We start from the raw sequence: 16,789 nt of genomic DNA, 5'->3' as shown, positions 1-16,789 counted from the left end.
GCTTTCTGATGACATCAGATCTCTGCCATGTTGGTATCCTATGCGAATGGCAGCATTTCGTTCCCTTTGCCGGGTAACCAAAGCAACGGGTGTGTCCTGACCGGCCCTCAGCAGGACCTGGACCGAGAAGCAGTTTCCGCGGGCTCCTTAGCCCTGGGCCAGAGCAGTTCCGGGAGCCGGAACTCGGCTGCTCCGTGCTCAGTGTATGCTCTGATAAGAGCAGGCTCCAAGAAGCAGTTTCCGTGGGCTCCTTAGCCCTGGGCCAGGGCAGTTCTGGGAGCCGGAACTCGGCCGCTCCGTGCTCGGTGTATGCTCTTTAATTCTATATTTCTTGTGTCTTCCCTTCTTTCCATTCCAACTGGTGACCCTCACATTTAGTTGCTTACCAGGCCTCTCATAAAGGGCTGAATTAGCATCCTCAATAGCCAATCTCTTCCATTCTCACACAGAAGGCTTCATTCTCATCAGAAAACCACTTTCACCTGGAGGAATTAGCTTATTATTCCAATAACCCTGAAGTCTCTTTGAAGATAAGAACTAAAGAGAGTCTTATTCATCTTTCAAAAATATTTACTTACTCCATCATCTGGCATGGACCTTGGGGCTCCAAGTGCTTCATAAGCTATGGAATTTGATTGCCCTGAAAACTAAAGAGCACAATAATCTGGACAGATAAAGATTAAAACAGTGACTTTGGACCAAAGGGCCATGGTTACCAGCAGCTCCTGAAAAATTCCTATTCTGGCCTTTGCAGTGAATCCCAAATAATTCTATACCCTTGTATTTTTATCACATCCTTGTGAATCTGGATTGCATTTCATCTGAGTATTCATTCTTTGCTCTTAGAAAATTGGAGATACCAGGACAATTCATTCGTGTTTTTCACTTAATGAGGAATCTTCCATGTCTTTCCTATTCCCACATCCTCTCCCTTCCCTTCATTCCCCTGTCTTAAAATAACAATTTAAAAAAAACTTAAAAAAAAAAGGATCTTCCATGAACAACTCCTCACCACCTGGTTTGGGATTTGGTTCCAATCTATCTTATGAGCTTGGTCTCCCAGTTAGTATATCTGTCTACAAAATTTCCTGCATCATCTCACCAAATCCAGATCTTGCATCTTTTTCAAATCTCAGCTTAATGGTCTCCTCCTTGAAGTTTCAGGGAGGCCTCCAATCAGAAGCATGCACTCCCTTTTTGAGCTTTGTTTCAGTCAGCTATTTTGCTGCTGTGACCAAAAGACATGACATGAACAACTTTAGAGGAAATAAAGTTTATTTAGGATTCACAGTTTCAGAAATGTCAGTCCATACATGGCTGGCTCCATTGCTCTGTGCCAAGGTATGGCGAGTGTGGTGAAGGAAAGTAGCTCAGGACATGGCCAACAGAAGGCAGAAAGAGAGTCAGTCCTCCACCACAGACAAAACATATATCTCCAAGACATGCCTCCAATGACCCACCTCCTCCAGCCACACCCTACCTGCCTATACCAAGTTAATCCTTATCAGGGGATTAACACATTGATTAGGTTAGGGTTCTCATAACTCAATCATTTCATCCCTAAACTTTCTTGCATTGTCTTACACCTGAGCTCTTGGGGTACACCGCACATCTAAACCATAACAAGCTTCCCGCATTTAATTCTTACTTCTAACCACACTTTTTACTTTCTCTTTATGCTGTGAACTTTGTGGGCTGTTTAATTACCACTTGTCCTCCAAGACACCAAGCCTGTATTCTACTCCCCTTTGTGTTCCTTGCAAAGCCTTGTAGATTGCTTCCCAGGTAGCAGATGCTCAGGAACTAATTGTGGCATGATTAGGATTATTGAGGGTATGTCATAGGCAAAGCTCAGTGGTAGGCACTGTTGAAAATATGTAAGCAAATACAATTCCATTTCTGCTGAAAAGACTTGTAATCAAATAAAGGATTAACACAAGCACCAACATAGTAAATATTAATATGTTACACATATTTTAAATAATGTTTGAAATGTTGTAATTTTCAGTCCTTTAGGCAATTTTTTTTTCAACTTGCAAAGCACATAGAACTCTTTAAAGGAAAGAAAATATTGCAAGCTACCAGTATTTACTTGAATTATTTTATCATATTATTATTACTTAAATAAGAACAAACATAAGGCTTATGGTTATAGCTCTTAGTACCTATAAACCAAAACACACTTATTAATTGTCATCAAACAAAATGACTGTTTGCTCTATAAACTGGTTCAGGCTACAAAATGCCTAGTGCCGGTTGAGAGGAGCTTGGTGCAGCATGGCCTGAGAGCACTGGGTCTCAGAGCTTCCTGCACAGCCTCTGCCTAGGAGGGGGACATGCCTTCCTGGGAGCAGGAACTTCAGGCTAAGTTACACCAGAGTCTGCACTTCTGAAATGATACAGTGGGAAAGAAAGATGTAGCATAGGCAGCTAAGCAGAGAGAAACCTCCAAAACAGGGCTTCTAGCAGACACAGAGTCATAAAGGTCAAGAGGAAGCCCAGGAAGACAGCAGGTTGGACGCATGCTTGTGTGTGTGTGGGGGGGGTGATTCAAGCCCTTGCACTCTCTTATGCTGTCTGCCAACCACTTGCCTCAATGCCATCATTGAATCCTCACAGTGTACTGATGAGACAGGCACTATTGTTAAACATAAATCAGAAAAGGAACATAAAGGATGTTTTATAATTCCCCCCCCCAAATCATAAAAAATCGTCAAGTGAGATTTGAATTCAGGTTTGCCTGACCCCAGCTTCTGAGCCTGTAACTAATATGCAGGGAACCTCTTGACTGTCCTCTGGGCCCCTGGATCGGTTTCCTTTTTGTTCTAAATGACAGCTGGGAATGTTATCAGGAAGGTAACTCCCTACAATGACCCCACAGTCACTCAGGATATGCCACTAATCCAAGCTTGCCTGTACCCTCCAGGGAACTGTGGGGTGGGGAGGGAGGAGAGCACAGTTGTACTATGTTTTAGGGACAACCTGAAGTAAGCATGCTCATGAGGACCAAATTTCAGAAGGATTCCCTGAAACTTCTCTCTTTCAACATTTGATTTCAACTCCAGTTATCTCTAAGCTTGTCCTGCATGCCCAGCCCAATGTTTAGTGGTGTTCAGTATTTTTTAAGGACCTCAGAGATATAAATATTCCCCCCACACTGGCAGGGTATGTTGAGGGTGTGAGATAGAAGTCTGGGTGTGATGGGATGATGTTTAGTGAAGCCACTTATGGAGTAAGGAGGGAGCTCCCTCCCTAAGAGCTGGTGCTAACCTTGATCTGTACATTCCCTGAGGACAAGGTGATGAGAAATCAGTAACATGAATTTATATAGCTCTTAAATCACACATAGAACCCACAGGGTGTATAATATTGTATGCAGATTCCAAATTAATAGAAGCCATGGTCTCTGCTCCTTTTTCTAGTTGGTGGAGTGAGAGCTGAGGAGATGTGAGGAGGGCTTGAGCTCATAGAACAAAATAAACAACTCTAGTTCAAAATGGCAACTATTGGGAAAATAGAAATCTGATTGAAATGTTCACTCATTTCATATTCTTCACCTCTGTGGGATGCAGAATGGGCTTGCTCAGGTGTTGGGGACCTGAAGCCTAAGTACTCTAGGAGCCCCAACCGACTAAGAGGTCAACAGATTTGTCCTTGGAAATAGGGACAATATCTTTGGGTCCCCTCACCTAGAGCAGGATCTAGAATGCAGCAGTTGTTTCATAAATGTTGGTTAATTAATAATTTATGCTGTTCCAGGGATTTCAAAAGCCTGGTGAAAGTAACATAATGCTTGAATGATGAGTGGGAGAACAGGAAAAGCAGCTATTTCTGGAAACTTCTGATGCCTTGCAAGATGCCTGACTATCACAGATCTAGACAGAATGCCTGGGCTCCTCCAGAGACCCTGTGCTGCTGCCCTTTCTCCTAAACAGGTGTGCCATCCATTGCATCAGAAAAGTAGGACTTTAAAAAATGTGTCTCCAGGGGCCATTTTAGAAGATGAGAGAGAATAGTCATTTCTTCCTGCTCATTCAATTTAAACAAGCAAGATTCAGGCATGAGCAAACCACTAATGCTTAAAAAAAATGTGAAATGCACTCACAAGAACTCCTATGTGATCTTTTGACAACATAGCTGGGTGACACTCAAAAGTGATTCATGTCATCATTACCAGTTGGGATGAATTGTTGTTCACTTTAGTTCACTATTTTATTTTTGACCTTGAGACAGAACCAAGAAATCTAGTACTATTCAAAAAGTTTAGAAGATAAGTATCTCACCTTCATGGAAAAGGAACTTTGAATATAAACTAAAATGTGACAAGGTATCTTTCCTTCTTTAGGTGTGTAAGAAATTTTGCTTTGTTATTTATAGATTTCAAAACCTGTGATTCATGTTCAAAGAGAAAGCAGCAGCCCACCAGGGAACAGCTCACATGAAAAGTGTACTTATTATATTAACTCAATTAGACCCACATTAGACTCTGTTCTCCATGTGGAAGAAACTGAATAATAGCATATAAAATCACTGTTATTTGAGACCCTGAGCAGCATCCTGGGTTTCAAAATGACTCACAGGAAAATAATGAACAGCTCAAATCTAACAAATTAGGGTTAGAAAAAAAGGATTTTTCCTAACTCATCCAATGTGGTGATGGAACAAGATTGGTAGTAGCCATAGAAATAATGACTAAGTTAAGATGTTTGTGACATGGAGAACAAGAGGGGAAATGACCTACAATTCTAAAGTCAACTGGTATGAGCTTGCAATATACTGAAAAGCGGTGATTTCAAATCATTGTCAAATTATTCTTTCTATGTACTCATTTCCCTCAGAATTTATTTGTTTTAGTCAGCTTTTACACTGCTGCGACTAAAGGACCCAACCAACACAATTATAGAGGAGGAAAAGTTTATTTGGGGGTTCATGGTTTCAGACATCTCAATCCATAGACAGCAGGCTCCATTCCTCAGGGCTCAAGGTAAGGCAGGACATCATAGTGGAAGATTATAGAGGAGGGAAGCAACTCACATAATGATCAGAAAGCAAAGAGAGAGAAAGAGACCCTGATACAAATATATGCCCTCAAACCACGTCCCTGATGCCCACCTCTTCCAGCCACACCCCACCTGCCTTCAGTTTACACTTAATGAATCCCATCAGGTGATTAATTTACTGATTGGGTTAAGGCCTTCACAACCCAATCATTTCCCCTGAACTCTCTCACATTGTCTAACACGTGAGCTTTGGGGGGGACACCTCACATCCAAACCATACATTGTTGGTATCATTTATATACCCATACATGTATTATCAATAGCAAATAATAACAAATCAGTTTGGGAAGCTATAATATAGACTTAAACTTTGCATATATGTGTATATATGTGTATTGGTGTGTATATATATATATGTATATATATGTACAAATATACATGCACATATACACGTATATTACATTTATACACATTTACACATATGTGTACATTTTTCCTATCCTGATCTCTTCTGAAGACACTGTGAGGATAACTGATTCTGGAGAAATTCAGTACCGGGATAATACATACATGGAGTGTAACAGTCACAATTTTAATCAAGTTCTGGTTGTCTTATCCTTTGGACACTTCTAGAGGAATTAGAATGCAAACTCAGACTACTAAGAGATCCTCTAAGTCAGAAATAAAAGGCCAGATGGAACCATCCTACTGATGAACTCTTTCTTTATAGCTCCCTTAGTGAAATCAGAGGGCAGCATTAATGTGTTGATTTTGTAATTTCCTTACAAATTGAAACCCCTCTTTTATTTTCTCTCTGGCAGATCTGAAACTTGTGCAAGCGGGCATCTAAATCAGCTTCTGTTGAAATGAGTACAGGTCGGCTCTGAGGCCGCTCTGTCCAGGGCTACAGTAAAAAGATAATGATCACCTTTTACCCCACAAATGAAAAATCTATTCTAAAATGTGCTGATTTAACAATGTAACAATGATTATGGATTGAACTGTCTCTCCCCCCACCACCCCGCCCCAATGATATTTTTAAGTCCTAAATCCTGGCACCTGAAATAGGGTCATAGCCATTGGGTAAGGTTATACTGAGGTAGAGTTTGTCCTTATAAAGAAAGAACAGACTCAGCACAGAGGGAAGATGACTTGAAATGATGATGACTAAGATCACTGTAGGCTGCCACAAGCCACAGTCACCTGGAGCTACCAGAAACTGGAAGAAGGTAAGTTTCGAAAAGAGTGTTGTCCTGCTCACTAACATCTTGATTTTGGACTCCCAGTCTCCAGAACTGTGAGACAGTAAATTTCTGTTGTTTTAAACTACCTGGTTTGTGCTATGTTATTAAGGCAACCCTGGGAAACTAACACAATGATTATGATAATACAAAAGCAATAACAGTGCCCCATTTTTTTTTTTGGAGTGTTTTCTATGAGCCAGTAACAATTCCAAGCACTTTATTTGTATTAACTTGTTGTTTTTATGGTCTTGTTTTATAGATGAGGAAGCCAGCAGGGAAACCCTGATGGGAAAGTGCAATGGGGAGACATGTTTGCACAGAAATAAAACAAACCCTGAAAGCAGCCTTCGAAAGTGGACAGCTTTTCATCGCTGAGCATTAGGGTGTCCGCAGACAAGGCCTCTGGCCTTGATTTCTCTGCCTACTTCTTCCCTGTAATGCTTCTTGGGTCTTCGTTTCCTCGTCTGTAAAATGAGGGAGACTGGATGATCAGTGGTACCTCCCAGTTCTGAAATCCTAAGATTCCAATGGGAATTAAAGTGATCAAATAGAGAATGATCACTTTCTTGGAGTATGAGATGCCCTGATGCCAGTGTTAGACACTTCCCTGGGCTGCTTGTACAAATTCTCATGACACAAGGCTCTGGATTTCTACTTGAGTCCATGAGTAAATGCCCAGAGGTGGCTCTGGTCTGGTCCCAGAGCCTGAGGGATCAACAGGACACAGTACTGGTGCCCTGCACTGGCCAGTGTGGGTGGTTCTCCCTCTGTCACCACCTGGGGCCCTTGGTTGGCAGCTTCTTCATTTGCTGGAGGGACTCCCTATGACCTCAGGGACAGAGGTTTTCCTGGTGAGACAGCAAACACAGAAGGCTGTATGGTAACTCCCGTTTGATATCCCAGACAAATAATTCTAAAATGTAGAAAAGGTAAGAACATCTCAAATCCATTGCTCAGTTCTGCTGCAGTGCCAGTCCCCTGATCTGGGTCACACTTTTGGGACCCTGCCTCCCATCCTCTCACTGCATGCATGCCTCAGAGTCTCTGTGCACCTGCCTACCTTGGCCCTGTGTAAACTAGACACACAAAGCCAGTCTAGAGGCATTTGGAGGTATAAACCAGACACCTTTAGGTGGCCTACTGGGGCCAAACTTGCTTATTGAATCCAACTTCCTAATTGAAAAAGTAATTGTTAAGGGTCCCCAAAAGGGAGGTCTCAAACTCAGCTTTCCAAACCCAAACTGTTCTCTTGCCTGGTTCTGAAAGGAAACTGGGACTTATTTCTGCAGTAGCTCTCCTCCTGCTTCCAGAGATGGTGTAGAACACAAGCATGTGGGCTGTAGGGTCCTGTATTCGAATCCCAGCTTTACCACTTACTAGCTCTAGAACCTTGGAAACTTATATAACTGCTCTGGGCCTCAGTTTCTTCATTTGTAAAATCTTCTTTAGGAATGTCATGGATTAACATATGTCCCTTCAGAATTCATATGTTGAAGTCCCAATCCTCAGTACCTCAGAAGGTAACCTTCTTTGGAAATAGGTTATTACAGTTATAATTGGTTAAAATGAGGTTGTACTGAAGTAGGGTGGGGCCCTCATCCAATATGACTAGTGTCCTTATATAAAGAACCACCATGTGGACGTTGTTACTGCAGTGCATGTCTGTAATCCCAATGACTTTGGAGACTGAGCCAGAAGGACCACAAGTTTCAGACCAGCCAGAGAACTTAGAGAGACCCTCAGAAATTTAACAAAACCCTGTCTAAAATTAAAAACTGGAGAGCACTGGGGATGTAGCTCAGTGGTAAAGCATCCCTGGGTTCAATCCCCAGGACCAAAAAATTAAAAATAAAAAATAAGGAGGAAAAAAACACTTCTTTTCACATGAAGATAATAATGATATACACATAAAGGTGAAACAACATAAAGAGACACAGAAGAAGAAACCAAGGAGAGAGGCCTGGAACAGAACCTTCTCTCAGCACACAAAAGGAGCCAATCCTGCCAACACCATGATTTTGGACTTCCAGCCTCCAAAACTGGGAAACAATGCATCTCAATCAGGTAAGCAACTCAGTATACAATAACATCTGGGTGGGGACAGGATGAGCTTTGGGGATTGTCAAACAACTGCATTTCAACAAACTGAATTCAAAGATCTAATTGGTTTTTCTTAGCAATTTGTGAATCCAGCTGCGTCTCATTTTCAAAACAGGTGCTCTGATGAACTGAGCAGAGGGTGGCCTGATAAGTGGGAAAGGCAGAAGAAAGCAGAAACCAGAAAGAAAAGTGGGTTGGTTGTTTCAAAGTTACTTTCCTCATAGGGTTAAAGCAGAGTGGACTTCTTGTCAGGTAGGCTCAGTTGACTGGGCCCCTTTGGATTGGTTGCAAAAAATCTCCCTTTTTTAGAAAACTCACTCATTTCTAAGTTCATTTTGATTACTCGTATGGCAATTAACACAAGTGACTCCGTTTGGGTTTGGTCTGGTCTGTGGGACTGAGCAGAAACTCAGTCCAAAATAATGGCTTCCCACAAATGTTTATTTAAAAATATAAAGCACTTAAAGTAGTTTCTGGTACTATTCAAGCAATGTACAATTGACAGCTGTTGTGATTATTATTTACCCGATGTCATGCTACCAGGAAGACTAACAACGAATGTTAGGCCCAAACATATTTCAGGATGTTTCCTGATATTCTAGTTGATATATGTCCTTGGTCTGGCTTTCTCACATCTTTGGTTGTTAATTAGCTTTGTTTTTAATTAGAAAATTGACTATGGCTAGGTGTGGTGGAGCACACTTAATCCCAGCAACTCATGGAGGCTGAGGCAGGAGGATTGCAAGTTCAAGGACAGCCTGGGCAACTTAGTAAAACCCTCAGTAACTTAGTAAGACTCTGTCTCAAAATAGAAAACAAAAAAGGGCTGTGGATATAGCTTAGTGGTAGAGCCCCTGGTTTCAATCCTTAGCACTGAAAAAATATGCTTTATGTTCACTAAGGAAAAATTTAATTTTCAGAAAGGAGAAAAACATAAAAATAACCTCCTTTAATTGCTTACTACTCAGATGCAAACAATTTTCTTTTTTTTTTTTTTTGGCAATAGGGATTGAACCCAGGGACACTTTACTACTGAGCTACATCCTTCATTCTTCTTCTTATTTTTTTTTTAATTTTGAGACAGGGTCTCACCAAGTTACTGAGGGTCTTGCTAAGTTGCCCAGGCTGGATGTGAACTTGCAATCCTCCTGCCTCAGCCTCCCAAGTCATTGGGATTATAGGTGTGCACCACTGCACCCAGCTCTACTCTATTTTCTTTCAAACTTTTTTTGCTGTTCTTATACAAATGACTGTGTTCTCTGCACACATTCAATGTTGTATCTGTTTTTTTTTTAATTAGCCCTTGAAGTCTTTTACATGCCATTCAAACACTTCATAAACATAGCTTTTAATGCACAATATTCCATCTTACCAAGAGACACAACTGATTTTTAGCCTCCTTCTATTTCTGTTTTCAGCTGCTTCTTCATGGTTGATCACTTACCACTTATCTTTGACCTATCAAACTGCCTTCTTTTGGTTCTTGAAGTTAGTATCTTGAAGGCTATTTCCCCCCATATGTATTCTCCTCTTCTTCCCACTGACATCTTTTTTCTCTTCTCATCCTGCTTCTCCCAATCTGTTTTACAGATTTTATTTCATGACATTTTTTTTCATTAATACCACTTTTGCATTTGAAAAGTGTTTTCTTACATCTTATTTGGAGGGCACAATAATCTTCCGAGACAAGCAGGAATAGAGACTAAAACTAAGAGAGGTACCCCAGGACACTCAACCTGGAAGCCTTGACTCAGTCTACCCAGTCCTTCCATGTGACAGTTCTTTCCAACATTCAAGTTTTCTAAAGCTACCCAAGATTCACCTAAGTTCAGGAAAGTAGATTTCATTGTTCATTTTTATTGCCAGGTTGATATGTCTTGCCCTTATTAATGGTTATAATTTCTACCAAGTTAAAACAAAAGGAAAAAGAAAATAATGGTTAATAATGAGCTTTAGCAAGGGCTTTAAAGTAACATAAAATTGTCATTTTGACTTTCTTATCTTATTAGCAGTTTTCTAGGCATCATACTGGCTTTAGCATATATTTTCCCAGCATGTTTTGAACTGACCCCACTTTTTTTTTTTTTTTTTGCACAAGGGATTGAACCCAGGTCTCTTAACCACTGATCCACCTCTCCAGCTCTTATTTTATTTTTCTATTTCGAGACAGGTTCTAAAAGTTCTTAGGGTTTCTCTAATTTGCTGAGATTGGTCTTGATTATTGCAATTCTCCTGCCTCCGCCTCCTGAGTCGCCGGGATTACAAGTGTGCACCATCATGCCCAGCTCTGAGCCCATTTTTAAAAATAAACAAAATACTAATTTTCTAATGAGTATATGGGGAATTGTCTCCTGTGACCTCCAGTAGTATCAATTATCTCCCTGAAAGGGACTAGCTTACCTCACTATAGCCCTGTCTTTTCGTGTTCAAAAAGCATGTTCAGTAATGAGATGAGGTTTCCCCTTCATCCAAGTCTTCCAAGAACTCTTAACTTTCCCTTTCCTGAGGAAATTGAAGAGACCCAGATCACCTGGGACATTTCCCTCCTTCAGGTGGTCTCCCCAAGCCAACATCACCTCTGAAATTTTCTTTTGTCAAAGAAATACAAAGGAAATGGAACATCTTAGTCTATTCACGACCAAAGGTTAACTGCGTCACTTTGATTTTATCAGTTTTTTAGGACAATGTTTTTAAAGTCACAATTTATCTCAGTAGCTAGTATAACACTTGCACCTTTGGATAATAATAAAAGACACTTTTATAGCGCTTGTCACATGCCAGGCAGTGTTCCTAGCAGTTTTCACACATTCGTTTATTCCTCACAACAACCCTAGAAAGTTGATTTAATCCTTGCCCCATTTTTGCAGATGGGCAAACTAAGGCACACAGCAAGAGACTCAGGAAGAATTTGGAGGAGAGAGTCCAGCTCCAACTCCTGTTCCACTCAGTACCTAATACTGACCTCTTAGTCACTGTGCTAAGAACTTTATACCCTGCCTTCATTTTAATTTAATGCTAATTTTCACACCATGTAAGTTACACTATTACTTCCATTTTACAGAGGAGGACTAAGGCTCAGAGGAATTCAACCAGGTTCCACACTGGTAAGCTCAGTGAAACAGAACCCATTTTCCATTATTTTTCTCTTAGTACATAAAGCCATTGACCAGTGATGAGACTGCTCTGAATACTGATCAGAGGATCTTCCTAGAGATCAAGTGGTCTGGTCAGGTAAGTGTTCTGCCACTGTTATATGCCGCAGCATGTCTCCTTAGGGAAATAACTGCAGCACCACATACAAAGCCAAATACGTCAGCAGGGAGCTGGGAAGCAAGGGGGATTGATGGTATCTGCAAAAAGATTACAGAAAGTCGGCAGGGTGGGGGGGTGATACTTTTAGGGTTGGGATATGATTTTCAGATTAGGTATAAAAACAGATAGACAACATACGGAGAGCTTCTTTGATCTTGACCTTAGGCAGAAAGGGAAGTCCAGTCTAATCACTTAATAAAAGATATTCATCAAAGAGATCCATTCTCACACTATTACTTCAATAGGCCTCTTGCCCTTGTGGCAAAACCACTTGGTTTCCAAATAATTTTTAAGTTTGCCTATTATGCAACGGGGAGCTTAATTTGGGAAGTAATGAGACCACCAAAGGAAATTAGAGTCATTAACGGAGGCATAATGAAAGCGTGAAGCTGTTGGTAAAAGAAAATTATATTTGTGGAATTATATGGTATAAAGAGAACAAAGGGCATGGTGACTCCTGAGATCGTTCGGAGCAAAACAGAAGATTTTAGGAAGAGGAAAATTGTTTTCCAAAAAGACAACTTTATGAAATGAAGTCACAGATGATTTCTCAGTATCAAGTGGGGTTTCATGTCAGTAACTTCTCAGTAGCGATTAGAAGCCCATTCTTTCAGAAGCACAAATCCGCTAGTTGTCCTATTGCACTCTAGGGGATGTTTGAGAATGAAGAGTTAGATTTCTTTATGAGCTCATTGGTACTGCAGATACCTAGGCATGCACTGTAGTTCTATCCATCATAATTGGACAAGAGTGAGCCTGGCATCCAATCCTATAAATTCATTTCTGTGATGCTTTCTTCCAAATACTCCAATCAATCACACCTTCCACTCCAAGGAAGCAGGGAATGTTTTTAGCAAGAAATATGGACACTTGTGGAATTTCTGGCATGATGACTGAGTACAAGGTGTCTCAGGTGTGTTCTCATCCACACGAAAGAGACCAAGACAAAGAAGAAACAGCTACTATTCAACTAGAGTATTTGAATATGGTGGGGATATGGTGGAGTCACTGGTGGAGAACATGGAAACTCAGGCTGGTCCTATGAGGAAGGAGAAATGCCCTGGATTCACTGTCCTGTTAAACACTGGAGATCAGCTCACAACCAACAGGGACTTTCCAAGGAAGGGGGAAGGTGAGCAGGAGGCCACTGGTACCCCCAGTAGCATCATGGGTACCTGAAGTCTTTGCTACTGAAGAATCCTGCAGACCTCAGAGTCCCTGAGCCCCTGGAGCTGCTGGGGAGTTCCCAAGGTCACTGTAATACAGAGAAGGAGTCCAGCCTATTGTGTGTCCTCCCACACTTTGTTGGTCAGGTTTCCATTACAGTCCAAAATGCCTTAACCCCGCTGGCCCTGATTCAAACCACAACTATTCCCTGTGATCTCTCATTTCATAGCTTGTGTTTTGGAGAGACACCTTAGGTTACATCAGGTGTTACTCCAGTTTTCGTTCAAACTTTTTCTCAAATTGATTTATGGCTAACCCTTCAAATTGTGAGGTCTCAACACACTCAATATGGACACTTTTGAAAGAGAAATTAGAAAGACTGTCCCATTCACAATAGCCTCAAAGAAAATAAAATATTTGGGAATCGATTTAACAAGAGAGGTGAAAGACCTCTATAATAACAGCTACAGAAAACTAAAGAAAGAAATTGAAGAAGACCTTAGAAGATGGAAAGATCTCCCATGTTCTTGGATAGGCAGAATTAATATTGTCAAAATGGCCAGACTACCAAAACCACTATACAGATTCAGTGCAATTCTTATTAAAATTCTGATGACATTCTTCACAGGCATAGAAAAAGCAGTCATGAAATTCATTTAGAAAAATAAGAGGCCTAGAATAGCCAAAGCAATCCTCAGCAAGAAAAGTAAAGCAGGAGGCATCACAATACAGACCTTAATTTTTACTACATAGCTGTAGTAACAAAAACAGTATTGGCACCAAAATAGAAATGAAGACCAATGGACAGAATGGAAGACACAGAGTCAAACACACATAAATACAGTTATCTTATACTAGACAAAGGTGCCATCAACATACATTGGAGAAAAGACAGTCTCTTCAACAAATGGTGCTGGGCAAACTGGAAATCTATATGTAATAAAATGAAATTAGTCCCCTATCTCTCACCCTGCACAAAACTCAACTCAAACTGGATCAAGAACCAAGGCTTTAGAACAGAGATGCTGTGCCTACTAGAATAAAAAGTAAGCCCAAATCTCCAACATATTGACTTAGGAACTGAATTTCACAACAAGATTCCTAAAGTGCAAGAAGTAAAATCAAGAATCAATAAATGGGACTGTATCAAACTAAAAAAGCTTCTTCACAGCAAAGGAAATAATCAAGAACATGAAGAGAAAGTCTATAGAATGAGAGAAAATCTTTGCCATCTGTACCTCAGATAATGCATTATTTGCCAGGATATATAAGACTCTCAAAACACTTGACAGCAAATAAATAAATAAATAACCCAATCAATAAATGTGCAAAGGAACCAAACAGACACTTCACAAAAGATATACAATTGATCAACAAATTTATGAAAAAATGTACAACATCTCTATTAAAGAAATGAAAATTAAAACTACTCAGAAATTTCATCTCACTTCAGTCAGAATGGTAATTATCAAGAATATAAGTAACAATAAATTCTGGTGAGGATGTGGGAGAAAAGCCACACTCATGTATTGCTGGTGGGACTGCAAATTGGTGCAACCACTCTGGAGAGCAGTATGATGATTCCTCAGAAAACTTCGAATGGAACCACCATTTGATTCAGTTATCCCACTCCTTGGCATGTACCCAAAGGAATTAAAATCAGCATACTATAGTGATGCAACCACACCAATGTTTACAGCAGCTCAATTCGCCATAGCTAGGCTATGGAACCAACCTAGGTGTCCTTCAACAAATGAATGGATAAAGAAAATGTGATACATATACACAATGGAATATTACTCAGCTGTAAAGAAGAATGAAATTATGGCATTTGCTAGTAAATAGATGGAACTGGAGACTATCATGTTAAGTGAAATAAGCCAATCCCCCAAAACCAAACGCTAAATGTTCTCTCTGATATGCAGATGCTGACTCACAATAGGCCAGGATAGGAAGGAGTATGGAGTTTTACGGATTGGAGAAGGGGAAATGGGGGTAAGGAAGGGGGATGGGAATTGGAAAGACAGTAGAATGAATCAGATATAATTTTCCTACGTTCATATATGAATACACTACCAGCATAACTCCACAAATGTAAAACCACAAGAATGGGAAGTTACACTCTCTCTATATATGATATGTCAAAATACATTCTACAGTCATATAGAACTAAAAAGAACAAATTTTTAAAAAATAAAAGCTAAACTTGATTAATATAGAAACCACCCCCTCAAAAAAAAATGAACACTTTCAATTCAGATACTTAAATTTTTGGTTAAAAAATAAAATACCAGGGGCTAAGGTTATGGCTCAGTGGTAGAGTGCTCGCCTAGCATGCATGAGGCACTGGGTTCAATCTTCAGCACCACACAAATATAAAATAAAGATATTGTGTCCACCTAAAACTAAAAAATAAATATTTAATACAAATAAAAAAATAAAATACTAGAACTCAGTGCTTTCTCCAAAGGCATGTAATATGTGCCTTGAAATTTAACACAAACCCCAAGATTACTACATTTGCACAAAGCAGTCATCCTGTGAAGTTTCATAATAAAGATAAAATGAAATATAAAAGGGAACCAAAAGAAAGGAGAAATTGCATTTACAGACAAGTTAACACATCGAATAATGCTTTAAGGAAGATGTGGAGAAATGTAAGAATTCTATATCTTTAGATTTACTGTGAAATTTAGTTGTCAATCCATTAAATTCTAATAGTTGATCTCTAAGGAAAAACAATCATTTGGAAAGGAAACAAAATAAGAATATTTTCCTCTCAAACACTTGCTTATTTCGGCAGTAATGGCAGTAACTGTCATTTTTAAGAACTTTAAGTATGTTATGCCTTCTGCTGATGGCTTAGATACAAAAACTTAGTAATTGCAATAGACTAAAGCAGTAAGAAATTTTATTGATGTTTATGAATGAGATCATTAGTTGAAACAAAGTGTGCAAAGTTACACAATTAAGAAGTGGCCAGGCCAGGATTCAATCTTGAACATGCTTGAGTCCCAAGCCCATGCATGATCTTAACCATCATGCCATTAACTCCTAGGCTTTGTGGTCAGTAACATTTTATCTCATGATGAGCAAAAATAACAATTACTTGCTTCAAATGGGTCTTCCCAAAAGGAAATAAACCTGGCCTAGACAGAAGTCCTGTGCATTCCAACAGCTCTGCAGGGATTCTGACCCTTGGCAACCCAGGGTGTCGGCCAAATTCTCCAAGTAGTGTCATATCATATGATCATTTCCCACCAGCACAGTCCTTGCCCCCTTAGTCATCAAAGGCACACATTCTTCCTGCTTTCTTCCCCTTCTGTCCAGAGTCCTGTCATGACCTGCAAACCTCAGGCCATCTGAGGTTTCTTCTGCCTTCCCACCATCACTGATGGGCCCCAGGAAATCTTTTCCAGCCCTGATGACAAGATCCTTGGGGGAGGGAATTCATGGTTGATGTGTGTTATCTGCGTACCAGGAACGTCACTGGACATTTTGCTTAAGTAACATCATTTAATAACAATTAATCAGCAATAATAGAGAGATCATGTATGTAGAAGTGCAGGCTTCAAAATCAGGTGTGTATTGAAATATGAGCTTTAACTAACCTAAATCTTCTTTGTAAGATAACAGGTTTTACTACAGTTGAGTATTCCCCCAAAGACGTATGTTAGATAGAGTCTTGGTCCTCCACATGGCACAGTAGGGGAGAGGTGAAAATTTTAAGAGGTGGGACCTAGTGGAAGGTCTTTAGGTCATTGGGCTCATGACCTAAAAAAACCCTGGTCCGTTCTTCCTTCTCTTTCAGTCTCCAGCCATGATATGAATGGTTTTGCTCCACACCATGTGCTCCTGCCATGATGTGCTGCCTCACCACAGGCCTAACTGACCATGGTCTTGAGCCCCCCAAACAGCCAATATAAACCTTTTCTTTTTATATGTTGATTATCTTGACTACTATCT

The sequence above is a fragment of the Marmota marmota genome, unplaced genomic scaffold (assembly GCF_001458135.2).
Source record: "Marmota marmota marmota unplaced genomic scaffold, marMar, whole genome shotgun sequence".
Classification (NCBI taxonomy): Eukaryota; Metazoa; Chordata; class Mammalia; order Rodentia; family Sciuridae; genus Marmota; species Marmota marmota.
This window is presented reverse-complemented; position numbering follows the sequence as displayed.